This window comes from Somniosus microcephalus, chromosome 10 (assembly GCF_052327205.1).
Source record: "Somniosus microcephalus isolate GS21.2 chromosome 10, FLI_Smic_1.0, whole genome shotgun sequence".
In the NCBI taxonomy this organism is placed as follows: domain Eukaryota; kingdom Metazoa; phylum Chordata; class Chondrichthyes; order Squaliformes; family Somniosidae; genus Somniosus; species Somniosus microcephalus.
The window spans coordinates 127,200,570-127,206,871 of record NC_140996.1 but is presented as its reverse complement, the minus strand read 5'-3'; the positions used below and the strand labels follow the sequence as shown (position 1 = coordinate 127,206,871).

The 6,302-nt window shown below is 42.6% G+C and overlaps 1 pseudogene; it reads right to left on the bottom strand.

The window, feature by feature from the left end:
• Positions 1–257: 257 nt before the first annotated feature.
• On the bottom strand, positions 258–5,437 carry LOC147111688 (uncharacterized; annotated as a pseudogene).
• Positions 5,438–6,302: the final 865 nt, after the last annotated feature.

The window sequence follows — 6,302 nt, the reverse complement described above, 5'->3', positions numbered from 1 at the left end:
CGTTTTCCCCAGTTTCCTATTGACTTCAATTTTACTAGAGCTCCTTGATACCACACTCGGTCAAATGCTTCCTTGATGTCAAGGGCAGTCATTCTCACCTCACCTCTGAAATTCAGCTATTTATTTTATCCATGTTTTGACGAAGGCTGTAACGTGACCTGAGGCTGAGTTGTCCTTACGGAACCTAAAGTGAGTATTGGTGAGCAGGTTATTGGTGAGGAAGTGCCACTTAAAAGTACTGTCAACGACACCTTCCATCACTTTGCTGTTTTTGAGAATTGATTGATGGGGCAGTAATTGGCCAGATTGGATTTGTCCTGTTTTTTGTGGACAAAACATACCTGGGCAATTTTCTACATTGTCGGGTAGATGCCAGTGTTATAGCTGTACTGGAACAGCTCGGCTAGTCCTGAAGCACAAATTTTTGGCACGACAGCCGGGATGCTGTCGGGGCTCATAGTCTTTGCTGTATCCAGTTTACTCAGCTGTTTCTTGATATCACATGGAGTGAAGAGAATTGGTTGAAGACTGGCTTCTGTGATGGTGGTGACCTCAGGAGTAGGCCGAGATGGATCATCCACTCGGCACTTCTGGCTGAAGATGGTTGCGAATGCTTCAGCCTTGTCTTTTGTACTCACGTGCTGGGCTCTGCCATCATTGAGGATGGGGATGTTCATGGAGCCTCCTCCCATTAGTTGTTTAATTGTCCACTACCATTCACGACTGGATGTGGCAGGACTGCAGAGCTTTGATCTGATCTGTTGGTTGTGGGATTACTTAGTTCTGTCTATAGCATTCTGTTTCTGCTTTTAGCATGTATGTAGCCCTGTGTTGTAGCTTCACCAGGTTGGCATTTCATTTTCAGGTACGCCTGGTGCTGCTCCTGGCATGCTCTTCTACACTCCTCATTGGACCAGGTTTGGACATCTGGCTTTATGGTAATGGTATAGTGAGGGGTATGCCAGGCCATGTAGTTACAGATTGTGGTTGAAAACAATTCTGCTGCTGCTGATGGTCCACAGCGCCTCATGGATGAATATAAAAAATACAAGAAAATAGTAAGGATATATGCAATGGAGAATAGTGCATGACTTACAGTGGTCTGTATTTTCTGATCCCTTGCGCATGTGCTGAAAACTGGCATTTCTGATCTGTCAAGAATCCTCTTGACAGATCGGATGCCTGCCCTGTAGAAGGGCCTCTGTGGGTGGAGAGTTCCGCTTTCTGCAGAACATCCACCCGCTGAAAACCCTTAAAAATGTTACGCTGCTTTTACCAGCATAAGAGTTTAAAAAAAGTTTTTTTTTTAATTTCACTCATTTATAATTTTAAAATACTTTTTAAAAAGGTAAGTTTATTTTTAGCCCCGTAAAAAAACTTCAATTATTTTTTTCAAAAAATTTAATTTTTGTTTAAAATATTTAATTTAATGTAGTTTTAACTCATTTTAAAAACGTGATGATTTTTAAAAAATGTATTTAATGTTTTAGTGTCTTTTTTCAGTGATTCCCTTCTTTCATTGGCTCGCCTGGCCCACGTGATCCCAGGGACGCTTGCGAACCGCATGCGCCCCTGGGATACGTGGGCCTTGCGCATTTCAACTGTGGAGAGGCCCAGCATCGGAAGTGTCCGGACCTCGGGAGCCCTCAGGTAAGGGCATAGATTTTTTTCCATTAGGAGGCATCTGCACGCAGATGGGCCAGTGTAGAACTACTTTACATTTTTTCTGACTAATATATGCTCACTTCCTTGGAGCCAGAAATGGAGGCCCACACTCACAAACCAGCACCAGAGCTCCCAACATCAGTCCTGTCCTGACCTCAACTTGAGTCCTGCCAGTTCCCACAATCAGTTTCATCACCCCCCCATACCTGAGTCCTGTCAGCTCCCAGAGTCAGTTCTATCCTGGCTCCTATCTGAGTCCTGTTTATCTGTACTCCACAATGGTCAGCTAATACATCAGGTTTTATTATGCATCCCTCATAAGCAGTAATAATTGCAACAAATAATATTTTCTTACTTGTTTTTTCGTATTCTCCACCGGGCAGAGTTCAGAACTCTCCTTTAGGCCTGCAGCTCTCAAACATTTTCTCTTATGGTGTACAATACATTGTCTTCTAAACTTTCCACTGTCACAACTGGAAATGGGTTTAGAGTAGATAGTTCCAGTTGAACATTTAGTAGTGGCAATGGCATGATGGCCTGATTGGTTTCTTTCAGTGGTGAAATTTCTATGATCCTATGAATAATCCACAAAATGTATTTGCAGTGATGACAAAGAAGAACATGTCTGGAGGATGGAATGGGATCAGAGTATAAATCAACAAATAATGGAGGCCTGTAAAAAAAGCTACGGTAATAATCATGGGTGATTTTAATCTCCATATTGATTGGACAAATCAAATTGGTCATGGTAGCCTTAAGAAGGAGTTCATAGAGTGCATCCGGGATGGTTTCCTAGAGCAGTATGTAATGGAACCAACCAGGGAGCAGGCTATCTTGGACCTGGTACTGTGTAATGAGACAGAATTAATAAATGATCTCATAGTAAAGGATCCTCTAGGAAAGAGTGATCATAGCATGGTTGAATTTCAAATTCAGTTGGCGGGTGAGAAAGTTGTATCTCAAACCAGTGTCCTGATCTTATACAAAGGCAATTACAATGGCATGAGGGCAGAACTGGCTAAAGTGGACTGGAAAAATAAATTAAAGGGTAAGACAGTTGAAATGCAGTGGCGGACATTTAAGGAGATATTTCATAATTCTCAACAAAAATATATTCCAGTGAGAAAGAAAGATTTTAAGAGAAGGGAGCACCATCCGTGGCTGACTAAGGAAATAAAGGATGGTATCAAATTGAAAACGAAGGCATACAATGTTGCCAAGATTGGTGGGAGACCAGAGGATTGGGAAATTTTTAAAAACCAGCAAAGGATGACTAGTCATCAAAGTCCTTGCGAGCTCCGTGCGTACCAGGCAGCTAAGTGGTCTTGCTGCTTGGTGCTCTCGGCTCATCAAGAAAAAAACATTTCACTGACTAGATTACACTTCTTGTATTTAGTCATGTGACCAATAAAATTGTAATTGTAATTGTAATAAAACAATAATAAAGAGAGAGAAGATGAATTATGAGAGTAAACTGGCAAGAAATATTAAAACAGATAGTAAGAGCTTCTACAGGTATATAAAAAGGAAGAAAGTTGCTAAAGTGAACGTTGGTCCCTTAGAGGATGAGACTGGGGAATTAATAATGTGGAATGGGGAAATGGCAGAGACGCTGAACAAATATTTTGTATCTGTCTTCACGGTAGAAGACACTAACAACATCCCAATAATGGATAATCAAGGGCCCACAGGGAGGGGGGAACTAAAGACAATCACTATCACTAAGGAAATAGTACTTGGTAATATAATGAGACTAAAAGACGAAAAGTCCCCTGGACCAGGTGGCCAGCAACACAGGGTCTTAAAAGAAGTGGCTGCAGAGATAGTGGATGCATTGGTTGCAATATACCAAAATTCTCTGGACTCTGGAGAGGTCCCAGTGGATTGGAAAACCGCAAATGTAACGCCCCTATTTAAGAAAGGAAGGAGACAGAAAGCAGGAAACTATAGACTAAAAATATGTTCCATTTCCTGCATTTTTCCAGTTCTGATGAAAGGTCATCGACCTGAAACATTAACTCTGTTTCTCCCTTCACAGATGCTGCCTGACCTGCTGAGTATCTCCAGCATTTTCTGTTTTTATTTCAGATTTCCTGCATCTGCAGTATTTTCTTTTTATAAACTATAGACCGGTTAGCCTAACATCTGTCATTGGGAAAATGCTGGAATCCTTCATTAAGGAAGCAGTAGCAGGGAATTTGGAAAATCATAATGCAGTCAAGCAGAGTCAGCATGGTTTTATGAAAGGGAAATCATGTTTAACAAATTTGCTGGAATTCTTTGAGGATGTAACGAGCAGGGTGGACAAAGGTGAGCCAGTGGATGTGGTGTATTTGGATTTCCAGAAGGCATTCAATAAGGTGCCTCATAAAGGGTTACTGCATAAGATAAGAGCTCATGGAATTGGGGGTAACATATTGGCTAACTAACAGAAAGCAGAGAGTCAGGATAAATGGGTAATTTTCCGGTTGGCAAACGGTAACTAGTGGGGCGTCACAGGGATCGGTGCTGGGGCCTCAACTATTTACAATCTACATTAATGACTTGGATGAGGGGACTGAGTGTAATGTAGCCAAGTTTGCGGATGACACAAAGATGGGTGGGAAAGCAAGTTGCGTCAAAGAATCTGCAAAGGGTTATAGACAGGCTCAGTGAGTGGGCAAACATTTGGCAGATGGAGCATAATGTGGGAAAGTGCGAGGTTATCCACTTTGGCAGGAAAAATAAAAAAGCAAACTATTATTTAAATGGAGGAAGATTACAAAATGCTACAGTTCAGAGGGACCTGGGGGTTCTTGTGCATGAAACACAAAACGTTAGCATGCAGGTACAGCAAGTAATCAAAAAGGCAAATGGAATGTTGGCCTTTATTTCAAGGAGGTTGGAGTATAAAAGCAGGGAAGTCCTGCTACAACGGTACAGGGTATTGGTGAGACCACACCTGGAGTACTGCGTACAGTTTTGGTCTCCTTATTTAAGGAAGGATATACTTGCATTGGAGGCAGTTCACAGATGATTCACACGGTTGATTCCTGAGATGAGGGGATTGACTTATGAAGAAAGGTTGAGCAGGTTGGGCCTATACTCATTGGAATTTAGAAGAATGAGAGGTGATCTTATTGAAACATATAAGATACTGAGCAGGCTCGACAAGGTAGATGCAGAGAGGATGTTTCCCTTCGTGGGGAAATCTAGAACTCGGGGGAATAGTTTCAGAATAAAGGGTCGCCCTTTTAGAACTGAGAGGAGGAGGCATTTCTTCTCTCAGAGGGTCGTAAATCTGTGGAATTCTTTGCCCCAGAGAGCCGTGGAGGCTGGGTCATTAAATACATTTAAGATGGAGATGGACAGATTTTTACAAGATAAGGGAGTGAAGGGTTATGGGAGTGGGCAGGGAAGTGGCTTTGAGCCCAAGATCAGTCATGATCTTATTGAATAGCGGAGCAGGCTCAAGGGGCCAAGTGGTCTATTCCTGCTCCTATTTCTTATGTTCTTATCAGCAGCTCTAGCTTCAAGGACCGGCACAATTCACCTGAAAGAGGCTGGAAAATGGTCACCAAACTCCAGAACAGAAGAAGCACATCAAGAGAAAAAGGGAGTAGTGATCCCAATTGATCTCAGTATGTCTTATGAGTGTCCAAGAGCTAATGTCATTAGCCCATCTCTAACAACAAATTTTCATTTAAGTGGGACGTCGCATCACAGTGCTGAGCTACATCAGACTGGATGAACCGTATATCAGCAACAGGAGCTCATGCAACACCTCCTCCATTGTCCTAGCTATCTTAAATTTATTTATGATAAAACCGCATGAGTACTCATCATAAAATATTACTGTGCTTGTTTAATTGGGAAACTCAAAAGTAATTTATACCAAAAATAAAGGTGGGGCTGAATTTTCATTGGGCCGTGGAGTCGGGATTAGAGGCGTGTGGGGGATTAAAATCCCGAAATCAGGGGTCCCAACCTCATCCCGCCCACAACCCGCCTCCATGCCAGTTTCAAAGGAGATGGGTACCCGCCCTGCACTGCGACCCGCCTCCCCAAGGCGGGAAGGGGATTAGTGCCAATTAACTGCCTGTTAACAGGTAGTTAACAGGCAGTTTTTAGCTTAATCGCTATTTTCATTGTTGAAATGTGGGATTCCCGATGGCTCCAAACTGTTATGTTCATTAATAAATAGACGTTTTTATTATGAACAGCTAGCTTGTGCTAGTCATTTATTCAGCCATGTTGACTTGTATACAGTAGCCATGTTGACTCCCTCGACCAGTGCCTCGTGTTAAACCAGACAACCCATATGGATATAGCCCACTACTAAAACATACAGCTACACCTAGTGTACCATTCTAGAATGACATGTTACTCCATATCATTACACAAACCACGCCAAGTTAGCGAGATGGGCCGTCGGGATGAAGGGCTTGGAGGGGTCGAGATGTCCAGTGTTCAGGTGAGTGATGGGTGCATGAGTGCAGAGGTAAGTGTGTTTGGTCTGTGTAAAGTGTTTAAAGAAGTTCTACTAACCTTTACTTACCTTTACAGCCTTCCTTCCTTCAGGTCTCGGGAGTCCCTCATCTCACTGGCACAGAAAGCAGAATGACTGCCAGCTGTCAAAATCTGCAGCCTCTGCTTTC